At 37.0% G+C, this 18,384-nt stretch overlaps 1 long non-coding RNA gene across 1 annotated transcript in view; it reads right to left on the reverse strand.

The window, feature by feature from the left end:
* Positions 1 to 14,427: 14,427 nt before the first annotated feature.
* The window catches only part of LOC135320753 (uncharacterized), a 47,884-nt gene continuing 43,927 nt past the window's right edge, over positions 14,428 to 18,384 (reverse strand). Inside the window, exon 11 of the long non-coding RNA XR_010380052.1 lies at positions 14,428 to 14,558. This is a non-coding gene — a long non-coding RNA (uncharacterized LOC135320753). The remainder of the gene's footprint in view (positions 14,559 to 18,384) is intronic.

Genomic DNA, 18,384 nt, shown 5'->3' on the forward strand with positions numbered 1-18,384 from the left:
CTTTCATAATTTATATACCTGTCTATGTGACAGTATTCCATAAGTTTGTTAGGCTGTATTCACTTTAAAAAAATTATTTCTTCCTTCTGCTCCTGAGACTTGATAATTTCAAATGTCCTGTCTTCAAGTTTGCTGAGTCTTTTTGCCTGTGCAAGTCTAATCCCCTTTATATGTATTCAAATGCTCTTTCCCTGAGCTTTACCACCAAGGCTAATTCCCTGTAGAAAATGTGTAATTTCATTCATTGTATTTTCCAGCCTCAGAATTTCAGTTTGGTTCCTTTTTTAATTATTTTTATCTCCTTGTTCATTTTCTAATTTTGTTCATATATTGTTTTTCTGATTTTCTTTAGTTATTTTTCTGAGTTTTCCTTTAGCTTTTTAAGCATATTTTTAAAAAGTTATTCTAAAGTCTTTGCCTAAAACATCTAATGCACATGTTTCCTCAGGGTTGTTTTTTTTTTTTTTACCACTTTATATTCTTCCTTTGGAAGGGCCATATTTTCATTTATTTTGTATGCCTTGTGATTTTTGTTGTTGTTGTTGAAAAATTGGATATTTATTTATCTATTTATTTATTTTAAATGAAGGTACTCAGTACCTAACCCAGGATTTTGGACATGTTAATTACATGCTTTACTACTGAGTTATTACCATCCCACCCCCTGAAAATTGAGCATTTATGACTCAGTCACCTTTCCCATTCTTTGCATACTGGCCTTTTGACAAGGAAGTCTTTTCCTAAGCTGGCTCTTGATTTTGAAACTTGGGATTAAACTTAAGAGAAGTTCTGAAGTCTTTTTAGGCTTTTTTGAGCATGCATCTTCCCTGGGCCTGTGTTTTGCTTTTTCAGTTTTCCCATATATGTGCTCCTTTTAAGTATATTAATTTCCCAAAAGATGCCTCCTTTGAACTTTTGATTGTCTATTGTGTGTCTCCACCCTGAAAAGAAAAAGAAACATTCAGTTTCTCTTCTCAACTTTCTATTCTTTATACTTATTTCTGGTCACCACATATGTGAGCATTTTTTCACAATAAGAAATTCTGACCCTAACTTCCAAGAGTTAGTTTATACCCTACAGATTAAGGGCTCAGTCCCACAAGACTTCTCCTCAGTTCAGATGCAATTACAAATCCAGGTTGTCACCTGTGCTTCTGACTAACTGGCTGTACATTGGAGTTACCCATCTCTTCCCCAGGTTCAATGATTTGCTAGGATGGCTTAAGAACTCAGGAAGGATAGTTTGCTTACTAGATTACTGGTTTATTTTAAAAAAGGATACAGCCTATAAACAGCAAAATAGGAGATGCAAAGGGAAAGATATCAAGAAAAGCATGTGGAGCTTCCATGACCCCTTTGGATGTGCCACCTTCTAACAACATCCACATAGTCATCAAGCCAGAAACTCTCTGAACCATTTCAGTTAGGTTTTATTTATTTTTTAATGGAGGACTTCTTAGATAGATATGGTTGAGTAAATTATTGGTCATTGGTGATTAACTCAACTTTCATCTCTTCTCTGCTCCCCAGTGGTTGGAGCATCAGGCTAAATGTTGCAACTTTCTAATAACATTGATTCCTCTAGCAAACAACTCCATTGTAGTGATCTAGGGGCTTTACAAAATCACCTCATTAACAAAAACTCAGTTGTTGTTGAAAGGTGCTTGTTATAAATAACAAAAGACTCTCCTTTCATCTTTATCAGTCTGGAGCTATTTTAGGAATTGAGGACAAAAGACCAAAAGTTACAAGAAAAATAATTTCATCTCTCTCATCACATAGGGTTTTAAGAGCTATATACCAGGAATAAGGACAATGATCAAATTTGTGTTTCTTATTATACATCTCAATATCACACACCCATAATATCTTGTCATAGGTGTCTGCAGGTCATTCTCCCTGCAGCTTTCCCAAGCAATGCCCACTGCTTCTCCCTGCCTAAGATCCAAATAAGGGAAAAGATAACAGTCCTTCAGGCAGCCCATGTGATGTCAGAACATTGTAAATGCAGTCTCCTCTGCTCTGTTTATTTTGAAAAAGGGAATTGGAAACTCAATTGATGCCTTAGATAGTCTATTTTATATATTCACTGGTAACCTCTTGCTCTAGGCATCTGTGGAGCTGTCTCTCCACATTTTTCCTTGAGAAATACCTGCTGCTTCTTTCCACCTGATATCCAAGTTTTACCACCACCTACCCCTCTGCCACCCTTCCCTGAGTTTCATGTGAAGTGAAACAGAGACCTGAAGAGGCAGCCCTGACAGGTTAGAACATTATAAAATTCCCTCTCTCTGAATCAGGGGAGGGAATTGGGAAATGATTTGCCACTTCCTTAAAGACCTTACCAAAATGGGGACCGAGGGCAACAGAAAAACCACAGAATTTCCTACCATTTTGAATGAGGCTGTTTCTTGATTTGGTATTTGGTTGGTTGCTTTGGACCTTTGACTGTTTTATGGAACTACTGTAAGGTTATTCTAGCTAGTATTTTGGTTGTTGTTTATATCTCCTTGGGGAAACAAGAGCTTAGAGTTTGCTAGTCTGTCATTTTGCTCAAGTATGTAGATTTTCAATCCTTTCTCAATGACATTCACTCAGCCTTTGTGAGAACCATTTACCTCATTTCCAAAGTAGTTATGTTAATTTCTAACTTTCAGTCTCTTGTTAATATCAGTTTAGCTGGATATGTAAGTTATTATCAAAGGGCTTGGTATATTGTAGGCCTTCAGTGCATCATAACAATAACTTTAATTATATTATTATTTTGAAATAACAGTTTGGAGAGTGATATTATATTATTTCACTACCAATATCATGAGAGACTTGAGGGAATGATGGGGGAAAACCTCTGCATTATGCTAATTCTAGGTTACATTTTGTCTCATGGAAAGCACAGAACTCTTACTTACCTTATCCTAAGTTGATAGATGCTTTGTATAAGTCTGAGTTAGAGAATGACTTTATAATCTGATTTCCCCTAAGAAGCTCTTCTAGGTTGGCAGGTTGCCATGGCATCCAGACCCAAAATGATGGGCACCATTTGTCTGCTGGAAAGTGTCAAGGTGCTTTCAGTGAACCAAAAATCTCTGCAGATTCTTGGTGAGATTTCTTTGCCAGTGCTGGTGGTGGCCATTGTAGGGCCGTATCATACAGGCAAATCCTACTTGATGAATCATCTTGCAGGTCAGAATCATGGTGAGTGTTGTACTGGGTCAAGGACCAATTGCTTGATTCTAGCTAATACCTCAGCTTCTTAATTTTTGTCCTGATCTTGTGTAGGGAGAACCAAACTTCTCTTAACAAATCAACTTTCCACTCCTTTTTCTCACTGCTAAACCACTGTCTTACTGTAATTCATTATCATATTGTATGTTTTATTCCTGTAAAGCAAAATTTCTCCTACCAATTCTCACAATCCTACCTTATTTTACATGCTTAAGCTCTGGACTCTTGCAATTGTGTCTACTCGCTCTTGAAACACATTTTTGCTTTTTTATGGACTATACTCTTCAACATATAAATGTGTTAAAATGTCTATAATCTTAAAAATATTTCCTGTATGTCATATATTACTGTGGCTAACACCTCTCCCCACTTTTGAAATATTTGTCTGACAAAAAATATAATCTTGATTTTTTTTCCCACCTTTTTCTCTTCCCATGTCTGTCTTCAGTCCATTTCTCTCTGGCTTTGAACCTCACCGTTCTTTCAAGATACTCTTGTTATTGTTATCAGTGACTTCCATTTTGTCTGATTCATGGATTCCCCTTTGCCTCTATGTTGAGCCCTTGCTTGGTATCTTTATCACAATTAATGTTCCTTCCTCCTTGAAACAGATGACACACAAAGTAGGACATTCTTGAGGAAATGGAGAAAGCACCAACTCGTATGCTGGGATACTGACATTCCAATAGATCTGACTCTGTAGCCCCTTGGTTGTTTAGATTATCTGCTCTAACTGAATGCTGCTTTCTCCCCTCTACTCACAGGCTTTCCTCTAGGCTCTACAGTGCAGTCTGAGACCAAGGGCATCTGGATGTGGTGTGTGCCTCACCCACGCAAGCCCAATCGTACTCTGGTGGTCCTTCTGCACAATTAGAGCCTGGGGGATGTGTGAATGGTAAAGCAGAAATTCACAATTAAATATTTTTATTCTGGATTTTCCCCTTATCTCTCCATGGTCCTAGAAATTTTACTGCTTTAATCTGTAAAATCTAGAAATCAATTATAGTAAATAAGGCAAACTATGTTTTGTTTGAATCTCACTTCTAGGTAAGTTATCATAGTGTCTTAGATAAATTCTTTTATTTCTTGGCACTGTGTGGATGACTTGATTACATTTAGTAAGTCATTATTGAATGGCTGAGTTCCAGGCCTTTGGACTTAGGATTGTAGATATCAGTGACCAAAGTAAATGTCCTGCCCTAAAAGAGTCTTTAGTTCAATTGACAAGACATTATCTGCAGTCAGATTTAATGCCATGTAATTGGGAAAGAAGCAGGCTGGAGAGAAGAAGAAATTACGTTGCATTGCAATCCCCAATTTCTGGGAATTTCATGGGAGCTCCATGGCTGGATTGGCTTTTTTGAGTTATCCTGATTTTGGGACAGGGGTGCTGATACATTTTTGAAGAGCTGCTCCAGAAGCCTTTCTAATTAAGAGGGCTGACACCTGAAGACTGTCTTCCACCAGCACTCCCAACAGCTGGGGGAATAAGTCCTTCAGTTTTGAAAGGCAATCCAGGCAGCACCTTACTGGTTTTGAGAACTTACAGTTAAGCATAACTAAGAAAGAGAAGTATCAATCTGTGAGTGAGGAAAAATTTCTGATTCACCTTCTTAGCTACAAGGTGAAGAGTGTATTTGAGGGTTGGATTTAAGAGACGGGTTTACATTTTCTATGATGAAGTTCATCAACTACTCACAGAGTGTTCTGGAAATCTGTGAGACACCTCTGAATGTGCAAGTTCTATAAAAGTAAGTTTTTGTCCTACAAGAAACATTTTAAAATGGATTTTTGGTGTTTTAGCTTTCTGCTAATGGGTGAAATGAACTATCCCTCCTTTCCCCCTTTTGAGATTTATTTGGAAATAATACCTACATTTTTATAGCTCTGTCTTTTTTCTCAACAGGAGTTAGAAAGTCTGCTTATTTTTAAAGCCATATATCAAACAATGATATAATCTTGCTGTTGAAATAATTGTTTGTCATAACTGCTACTTCTTCTTATCCTAATTGATTATTTTTAAAAACTGGGTTTTGGGGAAAGAAAGTAATGAATAGACTCTTATCCCACCAAACTCCCATTTAGAATATTCTCAACATAAACCACAGTTTTTGCATTTACACTGGGAGCAACTTTACATGCCATTTATAATAAAAAAAAAAACTATTTCCAGTTTATGCCATCATTTAGACAATGCTATGATTTATACAACTTAGCCTGGGCTTTAGGGCCCTTGATTAGGCTGCATGAAACTCACCTTAACTTCTCCAGTTGCCCTCTTCCCTCAAATGACTCTGTTCTAACTACAAGACCCCTGTCTTCTCCCATCTCTAATTTTGTTTCTCTGGGTTTTCCTGTCTATGGGATCACCTTCATTTCTTCAGTTCCACATTTACCAGTTCTTTAATATTCAGCTCAAGACATTGAGGAAGCTTTCAGATCACATATTCTTTCTCCAAATTTCATAGCTCTGTTCTTCCTTGATAGACTTCTAAATTTTAGTTTAGTGTTATAGCTATAGGTTTCACTGCTTATATACATTACTGAGAGTAAGCCTTTTACAGATACTTCTATCTTTGTTGCACTTACTATTATGGATGTTTGTCCACTGCTTTGAAATAATCATGTTGTAAGAAAATTTTCATTTTTAGCATTGCTTTTTTAAAATCTAAGAACAGTGGGGGATATTTAGTAGCTTCCTGCAAGTATTTATTGATTGCATATAATTTAAATACCCAGTTATGTCAACTATGGTGTATTTTATATGGACTCTGATTAATAAATATATGCAGAATGAATAAGTGCCCACACTCATCACTGAATTCCTAATTACACAACAGGTACTGTATTAGTTTTTCTGTATATGTTATTTTACTTTATCCAATTGAGGAAAAAGAAAGCACTGTGAAAACTAGAATCATTTTATATATGAAAAATTTGCAAACACAAGAAATGTCTCTGTAATTGTCAAAGTTGATATCTGCATTTATATCTGTCTTCAATTTCTTTGCATGGTGAGTATGTTAGCTGAAATAATAAATGAAACCATGATTGAAGAAGTGTACAGATGAATTTCTAATGTAGGGGTAAACTTCTAACTCTCTTGTTCTAATGTGCTTTCTAGGATGAGTCTAAGAAAGATTCATGGATCTTTGCCCTGGCCGTGGTTCTCTGCAGTAGCTTTGTCTAGAACAGCATGAGCACCATCAACCACCAGGCCCTGGAGTATCTTCAGTATCCTTCCAGGTCCTGAACCACCATGTTTCACTGAATTCATGGGAATGAGGATAGAGTCAATCTCTCCCTTCCTGTCATTTAGTTTCTTGGGTGGAGCAGAGGGGACCCATGGCAAAAGAGTGTGTTTATAATATTTTTATACTAGAGAAATGTGGGAATTGTTGGTAGTGAGTTTCTTTTCCCTAACCAAATGTTAGTTATGCGACAGAGCTTGCAAAACATCAGGGCAAAGTCCTCTCAAACACCTGATAGAGTAGAAGATTCCACAGAATTTGTGAATTTCTTTCCAGACTTTATCTGGACTGTATGGGATTTCACCCTGGAGCTGCAGTTATGTGGTCAGCCTATCACAGAAGATGAGTACTTGGAGAATGCCCTGAAGCTGATTCCAGGTATCAGAGTATGGCCTGGGCAGTGTACGGTCCAATAGAGTGTGGGATCTACTAAACAATATCCCTCATCTCTGTGATTGCATTTGTATTTGAGACTAAATCAAAGTCTGTGGAAATGGTGGCTGGAAAGTGGGTTGCAAAGATCTAGGGGCTACAGTTGAATTTTACTCAAGAAAAGTAAAGTGTAAAGTGAAATTACTCAAAACCAATTTGTTTTTTATACATCTTTAAATTTAGCATCCAGATTTACATGGGTGATGAAACATTCTAAAGACTGGACACTGTGTTTCCTGTTCCATCAATTTTTCTCTGTTGAAGAAAACAACTAATCAGCTAATTGTTAGACATGAAACTGCAGTGAAAAGCTTATCTAATGAACAAAATATAGATTTCACATATTATTCTTTTCAAAGAGGGCTAGAAAACTTTCTAATCCTGTATAATTATATCATCTACAAAATGACTGTATGTTCTAAATAAACCTGAAGAAGTGACTGTCTTTACAATCTATGCCTTTTCAATAATACTGACAATTATTAGAATATTCATTTTACCTTCCACATCATAGCTTTTCCTAATTCCCACATGTTTACCCATGAATTAATTACAAGGTAAAAAATTATTTTCATGGGTTACATTTCCAAGGATGTGTGTCTATTGAAACCTTGAGAGAAATATCAATCCCAATTTAGTCATTCTTCCTTTCATGTTTCTATTTATGATTTCTCAAAACAGCTATTAAGAAATTGGCTGGCAGGAGAGGACTAGATATAAACATTTACCTCAAAGAGTTTATAGATTAGTGGTGATACCTTAAAATTATATTTCAGGTACATTTATACTTCAGAGGTGTTTACTAATAAATACATAACACTGCATCAATTATTTTTAGCATCAAAACAGTTTTTCTTAAATAATGAGGATGTCATTCCTAATATTCCAATTACTGTCCATGATCCCTTGTTTGTAGCTCTCATTTTTGGTTCCACAGCTCAATTCCTACATGAGGTTGAGTTGAGCAGAAAGTTTCATGTGACCTTTTATCCTTTTAGCTGCTAGTTAAGCAAACACATCATAGACAACCACTCTACTATGTGCATGTCTGGAGAGACCAGCCATAGGTTTCCTTTACTGGATCAGATATCTCCCTAAATTTCTCTGCAGTTATATCATTGGTATAAGTCTGATGTGCAAAGAAGTATTGAATGTCTATGTTAAAAGAGTTCTATGTGTAGAAATGGCAAAGACACACAAATCCCTGCCATGAACACCTGTAATCCCCTCGCCTCAAGACTCTACACACTCTAACCCCTGTTTTTCTGTCCCTCAGGGAAGAATCCCAAAGCCCAAACATCCAATCTACCCAGAGACTGCATCAGGCATTTATTTCCAAGATGGAAGTGTTTTGTCTTTGACTGGCCAACATAGGAAAAAAAAATTCTAGCCAATATTGGGATGGTATCTGAAGACCAACTGGATCCTAAATTCCAGGAGCAAACAAAAAATTTCTGTTCTTACATCTTCACTGATGCAAGGACCAAGACCCTCACAGAAGGAATCATGGTCACTAGGAAAGGTGAGTCTTTTTTTCCCATTTCCATTGGGACTGCTATGTGTTGAATATTTTATATAATGTGCTTTCTAGTATTTTTGTTTGATTCTATAAAGGATTCTGATTTTACAGACTTTTATACTCCATGAAGAAATCTGTATACTTTATAATTATCTCACTTTGGGGGATTTACAAATTCCTTCCCCAAATTGCAACTTTTGTCAATGATATCGGTGACTCCCACTTATCTGAAAACATCCTCCACTTAGAATATAATCACTCTCTTGGTGTAAAAACAGAATACTGCATGTTTTCAAAGGAAGTCCTATACAATAAGTGTTCTTCACAAGGAGAATTCAAAAGATATTTTGAGAATTTAGAGTGGTCCAAAAATAAATATTAGCCCATAAATCACTGAAAATCCATTCAAAGCCTCAGAATTAGGAATAAATTAAACATGGTACACTTTGCCTCATCTGTCTATCTATGTAATCTATATTGCTTTCAATTTTTAAAATGAGAAACGGTATTTTCCAGGTAGCCCCTAGTATGTTAGATAGAAGTAGATATTAACTTTTTTAGTCCTGTGGCCTGGAAAACCATAAAAATGAAGAGTCAGTAGGAAAATGAAGGTGATAATAGTAGAAGGAGGTAGGGGTGTGTGTGTGTGTTTGTGTGTGTGCATGTGTATATGACCCTAGAAGCATAGTCTCAGAATCCTGGAGCCATTGACTGATAACTTGATATTTAGCCCCTAAATTTCCTGGCTTCTTCAGGGCTGAGGACTCTGGTTGTGACCTACCTGGATACTATCAATAGTGGAGCAGTACCTCGCTTGGAGAATGCAGTGACAACTCTGGCCCAGCTGGAGAACTCAGCTGCGATTCAGAAGGCAGACAACCACTACAGCGAGCAGATAGCCCAGCGAGTGAGCTTCCCCACAGACATGCTGCAGGAGCTGCTGGAGGTGCATGCTGCCTGTGAGAGGGAAGCCCCTGCAGTCTTCATGGAGCACTCCTTCAAGGAAGACAAGCAGGATTTCCAGAGGAACCTTGTGGTAATCTGTCTTAGTATTTACTTTATGTCGCCTCCCTTTGAAGAATGAAGCCTAGAAGTGTTGTTACCGGTCCCATGGCTCATCTCTCACTCAAGGATAAAGTAGTCCATGTTCTCATGAGGGACAGAGTTTCAAAGGACTACATTTCCTTCTTTTTTGACTGCCAGAACTCAGGCAGTTTATCTGGAACTCCCTTTGACCTTCAATGAAAAATCAGTATAGATATCCTCTTGAAATATATACTTCTGTGGATTCCAAGCCTGTCCAGAACACCCAAGACATTCTTTAGCTGGCTTCTTTTTCTGTGAACACACTCCTATGGCTGGGAACCAAAATTTCTCTTTTCAGATCCACATCTCAGGCCACTTTCAGCTTAGGTTGCTCCTTGTTATATCTATCTTGAAGACAGCATCACTGAATGTGGCAGCTTCAAGGAACCAGAGAGATTAGGTAATGCAACTCCAACAGCTCAGATGAAATACCCAAAGGAGGTTAGGGAACTTCCCCATGGTCTTCCAGAGTTTTCAGAGCTGTGAATAAATCAAATCTTGTGACTGCTGTTTTATTACATGTCCTCCAACAGAATACTTTTCTCATGAGGAACACAGTTAGACCAATTCTTCTACCAGATCCTTTGGAAATTTACTTCCTCTGTTCCTTGCTTCTGGTGACAGCCCTCTATCTTTCTTCCCTCTAGGAAATCATAAAGAATAAGAAAGATGATTTCTTGATGCAGAATGAAGAGACATCAATCAAATATTGCCAGACTAAACTTGATCAGCTTTCAAAGACTCTAATAAAAAGTATCTCAGCAGGAACTTTCTCTGTTCCTGGAGGTCATGAACTCTACAGGAAAGCAAAGGAAATTATTGAAAAGGAAAATTACCAAGTGCCCATGAAAGGAGTGAAGGTGAGGAATAAGGGAAACATGGGGAACCTACAGAATACTCAAAGGAGTCTCCTGAAAATCTGAGAGTGCAGCTCCATGCATGCATAAAGAGAGTGTATGGGGCCATTCAAACAGCTGTGGCTTTTAAGGTTCACTGCATGCTATGTATTCCTGAAGAGAGTACAAATGTCAACTCCCAAACATGAGTACAGATTTCTTAAATCCACAAGAGATAGAACAGAAATTATTCATTTTTTTTACTCAACAACATATTTGACGAGTTGAGCACTGACAATTTACAAGTCAGTCTTTGTACACAAGGATGATCACAAGTGAGACAGGAAGTCAACTACATAGGCAAGCTATAACACTCAGGAAAGAGCTACTTAGGTGTTAGAAACAAATATAATAATAATAATTAATAATAATAATAATAATAATAATAATAATAATAAATAATAATGATAATAATGATAATGATAATAATGATAATAATAATAAACAATAATAATGCAACTAATATATATTGAACTGTTGTTTCCTATAGCCAAAATGTTAAGCTCTTTCCCTAGACTCTTTAACTTAATCTTTCAAATAGCATTAAGAAGCATCTACATTATCAACATTTTAAAGATCTCAACTGAGAAGCATAGGCAGGTTAAAATAAGTTGTCTAAATTTATAACCAGCTAGTGGCAGAGGAGAACATCAGCACAATTTAGAGGTACTATTTCACACTGGGAAAGCAGATATGTAAAAGCACCAGAGATTTGGGGTTTGTAGAACTGAACATGATTCTGATAGGCTGGATTCTAGAGTGGGGAGAAGGAAGTAACACTGGGTAAGAGACTGGAGAGAGACAGGTCACTCTAAGGAGCTTGGACTCATTGTAAGGAACCACTGTGGAACTTTAAACTTGAAGCAAAAGTTACATGGACTTAGTTGTCTTTGCATCACTAATTTCCCTATTGGAAATCTAATTTCTGTGCTCCTCCTTGGTTCCTCAGGCAAATGAGTTCCTCCAGAGGTTTCTGCAGTCCCAGATGGCACTAGAGAAATCCTGCAGGCAGATAAAGCCCTCACTGATGGGGAGAAGCCCAAAGCAGGTACAGGGTATGGCTGGGCTCACAGTGGGATGTGTATGTTATTGCAGTGCCCTCTGACAGGTGTGAGAGCAAAACTTTTCCAATACCGGAGCTTCCTTCCTTTCTGTGGAACAACCTTGCTGCATCTGGAAACAGCAAAGGGAACTGTGGTTGGACGCCAGACAGGCAGAGCCTTTTCTCTCACATTCTGAAGTGTGTTCTCGATGGTGTGGACATGGGGTTTTGGGGGAGGACTTCAGAGATTTCCTACCTCTCTCTTTAATTTGGTTTGGCCTCTGAGCTCAGGAGGGTGGAGGTCAATCCTTGCCTATTTTTTCCCTCTCTAATACCTTCCTGGGGCAGAAGAGTGGACCTGGATGGAGACAGCTGAGAAGGAACAGGAGCTGCTGAAACAGAAACTGCAGGAGCAGCAGCAGCAGGTGGAGGCTCAGAAGAGAAGTCTCCAGAAACACATAGTTCAGATGATGGAGAAGATGGTGAGAGAAAAAGAAAACCTGCTGAGAGAGCCAAACAAGATATTGGAGCATCAGCTGAAGGTGAATCAGGCTGTGGCAGTAGTAGAGCTTGATAGCTTTGCCCAGGTACCCCAGGAAGGGGTGGGTGAAGGTTACAGCATGGTCATGCAGAGATCACAAGTGCATCTACTGCTTGTGATTTATTAAAACCCTGAAGCCTTTGAATCCTTCCAAAACCTGTAAATTTGGCTCTGTAAGTAGACTTTGGAGAGTTCAGGATGAGTATTCCCCCCTCTACTCCAAGCCCTCAGAGAATATAAATAGGGTTGAATAGCCATTTAGAGAATTTTAAAATGATCTCACAGGGCTTGATTGAACAGATATTCCAATTATTTGTGTTTAATATGAACAACAACTAGTATGCTCTACCAAAGTCACTACCTTTTACCAGGAGACCTGCTCAGCCCAAGGCCCTGAGGTAAATCTGTTCTGACATAAAACTACCAGAAATGTCCAGACTTAAAAACACATAGAAATGATAGATTTTACACTTGCTGCATTGCCTCCAGGTGTGGACAGATCCCCAAGCTATCATGTGGCTTGGAGGGATTTCTCTCATTGTTCATCTGAACATGATTTATAAGAGATTTCTATAATTTAGGGGCCATGTGTTTATAACAGATTTCTATAATATGGGTGACAGTGTCATCCTGAGTGGGACTGAGAATTAGTGCAGTCAGACCAAGGCTACCTCTCATTTGCATTTTTTGACTGGAAAATTTTACATTTGTCCTCATGCCAGGCTTAGCCTCCTGGCAAAACCCAAAGGTATATGAATATTATTAAGGCTGTAAACTACACTTCTTCTTAATATTTCGGTCCAAACAAGGAAATATTCCTTGTTACAAGATTCTCCTTTCATGATAAAGAGAGAACAATTTTAGGAATAAAACAAAGATAGTCTGACAAAGTTTCAAAGTTTGACAAACTGTAATCCTTGAAAAAATGGGAGATTTAAAAAGTTTTACTTCCTTCCTCATTTTTTTTTTTTAGGTCCAAGAAGATCTGTGTACTGAAGGATTTAGAAAGAAATGTGAGGAGATGAGTACAGAGATAAATCATTTGGGAGAGAGAATTGTTGATACTAAAAATGATGATAGTTCCTTGCTTGCACAAGCCTTGGACAACCTTGGCAAAAGAATCGCTTCGTTATTGCCTGCCCCAGCTAACATTCTTGGTAATGTTATGAAAGTAGTGAGCTCACTATTTAAAAAGAAGTAGCTCTCCTTGTAAAGAAATCAGATATATAATATAATATACATGTATGTTCTCTGGCCTATTTCTGATATGCATGCTTTTCACTTTCATCCAGCAATGCTTTAAATATAAACAGTGATTTCTAGAGAATACTGATGCCTGGCCCATATTAGATAGAATAAATTCATGGACATTTTGATATAGTGTGTTCAGTTTTAGGAAATATATATGTGTGCAAAATAATATATATGTGTATGTACATATATACAAGAGTTTCACTGAGGCTTCACTTCTAATGGCAAAAGATTGGAAACCACTTAATGCTCATTTATGTAATTTGGTAATATATATTTTGCATGTATTTATACTAGAATTCTATGTTGCTAGTAAATACATAGTGGAGCTCTATTTATATAAATATAGAACAATCTGGAAGATAGAATGTAGAGTGAAAAAAGAGGCACAAAACAGTTTGTATAATGTGTTCATCGTAAAAAAAAAAGGCAATTATTTTGGGCACTCATACACATGTATGTATAGTACATTTCTGGAAGATTCATTACAAATTGGTATCATTGGTTCTTCCTGGAGAAGACAGCTTGGCATCAGGGATGGAAAGGACACATGCTTTTCATTATATACTCTATATTTTCAATTTTTCAAAGTTAGCTTGTGTTATTTCTCGAATAACAAAGAAAACAAACTACAATACTAATAATTAAAATAGTAAATGGAATGTGAATAAATGGAATTGCTCATTGCTTCCAGAAATGACATTAGCCTGCTTAATGAGGGGTATAAGACTAAGATCAGAATACTAGAAAATAACCTTTGCATCCTAATCTTGTTTTTGCTTTGGCCTTGGTTTTTAATCCCTTATATTTGCTTCAAAAATAAGGTATGAACTTTCCTGTTACCCCTTGAAATCTCAACAACAGTAACCTTTACTTCATAGGTTTCAATTACACTTTTACAGTGTTTAGAAACAAATTACTAAACACTAAGAATATTCACTGGTGAGAGGAATTCCCATCATCCTTAAGTTCAGTGGTGGCTTCTCTGCTGTAGGCAAGTACAGAAGGGGTGATGCACCACTGCAGAAATGGATGCCTTGATAGTAATGGGGAATGAAAAACCCAGACACACAGAGGCCAGGTGTTGGCATTTAAACATCAGAATTCAAGTACATACAATAAGAGTAATGAGCATCGTGGTTTGTCTTAGCTCAGGCTGCTATAACAAATTACCATAGACTGTGTGGCATACAAAACAAACATTTATTTCTCCCAGTTCTGGAGGCTGTAAGTCCAAAAGCACTGTGCCAGCACTGTTATTTTCTTGGTAAGGGTCCTCTTACAGCTTTACAGATGACAAAGTTCTTACTGTGTCCTAGCATGTTGACGAGAGAGAGACAGAGAGAGAGAGAGAGACAGAGAGAATGAATCTCATGATTCTTTGTTATACAGGCACTAATTAGATTCATGAAGGCCCCACACTCATTATCTAATCCCTCCCAAACCCCATTTCCAAGCACATTGGGACATTGGTATTTGGGGTTTCCTCAAATGGATTTTGAATAACACATTCAAACATTCAGTCTATAATTTGGTTGGAGTGGCAGCCAGCAGACCTGACCAGAGGAAATTCTGAAGATGGCAAATAAAACAAGGTGTCTGTAGAGAAAAAAAGAATGGGGAGGAAACCATTGGAATCAAGGATATTTATAGGAAGCTGAGAGGTAACATTGATAAAAGGTTATAATCCGTAGCCTTGGTCTAAACCAATTTCAGATGATGGAACTATCACCTGGAGGGGAGGGCAGGATCCCAGGAGAGAGGACCTTGCAACTCTGGGATGAGGATAAATGATAATGATTTTCACAGTGCCTCTCCTAGGGGACCTCTGGAAATGTTCTTGGATCCATATGCTGGGAAATGAGAATGCCCAAACACTTCAAGGACTCTCAGAATCAGGATTCAAGCTAGGAGTGATGCTCAGATCCTGAAAAGACATCACAGTCTCCCTGTTAGAGGTACATGACATCCTGGTATGAACACAGTCTTGGCCCAGGTGCAACTAACTTGGTCTAGTATTTTTTTCAAATAAAAGTATAGTTCGTCTGAAGACAGACACCATTTTATATATATATATATATATATATATATATATATATATATATATATATATGTATATGTATTTTCTTTACATCTTCATAGTGTATGTTTAGGCACAGAGGGTACTTAGTAAGAAACTTCTGTAAAAACAAAAAGCTGACACATGTGTGATTGTTTTCAATTGCCAGAATTCCATGATCACACCAAACCTCTGAGATAATAGATTGTTTGGATTTTAGATATTAGATTAAGGTCTCTAATTTGACTTAAGGACCAGAGGAGCAGAAGAAACTCTTTTGGTACAGTTTCCCCCTCTGTGACCTTATTCACCACAGTCTCAGTATCTCTGCGAGGATGTTAACTCATCTCCACTGGAGAATTTAAATGACTCCGTCTAGTCGTGGCTTCAAGTGTTCAGAAGGAGAATGAATGGCTTTGCCTTTTAAAGAAGAAACCATATAGTAATGAATATGTGACCAATGTATCATGGGGTTTAATGCAAAAGTAAACTATTCTACAGAAATATCTGTATATCTGTTCCCACTGAGAGCTTGACTTAAGCAGATGTTCTAATCCCTTGGACTAGACACACCCTGCATTGAAGAGCAAAGAGAAGCCTTGTCTTTTTTAGATTCGACATACAAGTGATATCACACTGTACTTGTCTTTCTCTGACCTATCTCACTTAGCATAATGTGCTCAAGGTCCATTGATGTTGCAAATGGCAGGATATCCTCCTTCCTTGTGACTGAATAATATTCCCTTGTGTATATGTATATGTGCCACATCTTTTGTATCCATTCATGTGTTGGCATTTAGGTTGCTTTCATTTCTTGGCTACTGTGGTTAATGCTGCAATAAACTTGAGTGCAGATATCTCTTTGAAATACTGTTTCTATTTTCTTTCAATAAAAAATAATAAAACTGACAATGGTCACTTAGAAAAATAAAAAGGCTTTAAAAAGTAGTTAACAATTTATTCACACATCTATTCTAATCCTCATTAAGGAATGCTTGGTTCTAATTATTTACATTGTTTGTTAAATTCTTATGTCCTCCATGCCATTGTTCTGGATTATGTAAAGAGAGAAAAGCAAAGATCTTGTCCTCATGCAGCTTACACTGTGTATGGGCCTTACATAATGTTATTTAGGCAGAAATAAATATTGTAATTATATACATGTATATATATATATATGTGTGTGTGTATATAGATGTGTGTGTGTATATAGATATGTGTATGTGTATGTATGTGTATGTGTGTGTGTATATATATAAATATTTTATGTGTAGTGATCAAGAATCTAAGTTGCAACCAAATAGTCATTTTTTAAGTTTGGTTTCAACCTAGTGCATCTTGCCTGGGGATATAATTGTGTATTATAGAGTCCTAAGGACCAAATATGGTAACTTTAAAGTAAGGTAAAACCTAGAGTGCATGGTGATTGAAACAATGAATAAATAGATTAATGTTTGGATGTATGAATAAGTGTGACATTTGTTTATTATTTCAAAGGGTAATAAATATCCCTCTTATTACCTATAGGCCAAAAAGTAAAGGCTTTTGTTTAGAATTTTGTGTTTTTTGATCTCTATTCCTTTATCACCTGTACAAATTATTATGTTTAAACAAACTAAAGTGGATTCTGTTTCTATGACTGTACTAGGACTGATATGACAACTCTGGAATATTCTTCCTTGTGTCTCTTTTTCCATGGAAGTGTGGTTGTGCCACTCAACAGTGTTATTTGGATGGAATTCCTTTTACTTCAGTTAATGTGATCTTATTCCTTAACCACTGTTCTGTGGACAGTGGTCCCAGGCTGCACTGAATATGGTGCTCACTCTTAGCCCAGGAAACAGTCCCTGGTAAAACATGAGTAATGAATTCCTCCCCTGATATATTTGGTCTAAGGCCCCAATCTCTCTCTGCCCCTGCTGACTGTCCATTAATATAGAAAATGCAGACAATCAAGTTCTATTTCCCTCCCACTTAAAGTACCTAATTATTTTATTTTGATGAAATATGCGCAACTATTTACTATTTTAACTACTTAAAGTGTACAATATAGTGGAATTAAGTATATTCACATAGATGTTACAATCATCATCACTATCTACCTCCAACCCATTGCATCATGCTCAGCTGAAACTCTGTATCCAATAAACAAGTCTCCATTTCCCTCTCCCCAAGCTCCTGGTAAGTGTGAGTAAACTTTCTGTTTCTATGAATTTAACTACCCTGGATACCTCATAAAAATGACATCATATAGTATTTTTCTTTTTGTGACTGTCTTATTTCAGTTAGCATAATGTCCTCAGGTTTATTTAGACTGTAACATGTGTTAGAATATCCTTCTTTTTAAGGCTGAAGAACATTCCATGGTAAGAATGTACTACACTCTATTTTATTTTTTTAATTTTTAATTATTATAGAACTTTTACATTTCCACTTCATTTGCAGTTATTACAAAATACTGGCTATGTTCCCTTTGTTGTGCAGTACATCTTTGTAGCCTGTCTTATACTCAATAGTGTGTTACTCCCACTCCTCACACTCCTCCATACCTTTATTGCCCGCCCCACTTCCCACTGGTAACCACTGGTTTGTTCTCTATATTTGTTAGCCTGCTTCTTTTTTTGTTGTTGTTTTTGTTATATTCAATAGCTTGTTGTATTTTATACATTCTACATATAAGTGATATCATATAGTATTTGTCTTTCTCTGTCTGACTTATTTCACTTAGCATAATGCCATCCAAGTCCATCCATGTTGCTGTTAATGGCAAAATTTCATTTTTTATGGCTGAGTAGTATTCCATTGTGTGTGTGTGCGTGTGTGTGTGTGTGTGTAGTGTACAGTAAATATCTATACATACTATATCTATCTATATCTATCTATCTATCTGTGTGTGTGTGTATATCATATCTTCTTTATCCATTCACCTGTTCATGGACACTTAGGTTGCTTCCATACCTTGGCAATTGTACATAATGATGCTATGAACATTGACATGCATGTATATTTTCAAATTAGTGTTTTTGGTTTTGGTTTTGGTTTTGCTTTTATATACCCAGGGGTGGAATCTGGGTCATATAGT

The sequence above is a fragment of the Camelus dromedarius genome, unplaced genomic scaffold, assembly GCF_036321535.1.
Source record: "Camelus dromedarius isolate mCamDro1 unplaced genomic scaffold, mCamDro1.pat HAP1_SCAFFOLD_114, whole genome shotgun sequence".
NCBI classification, from domain to species: Eukaryota; Metazoa; Chordata; class Mammalia; order Artiodactyla; family Camelidae; genus Camelus; species Camelus dromedarius.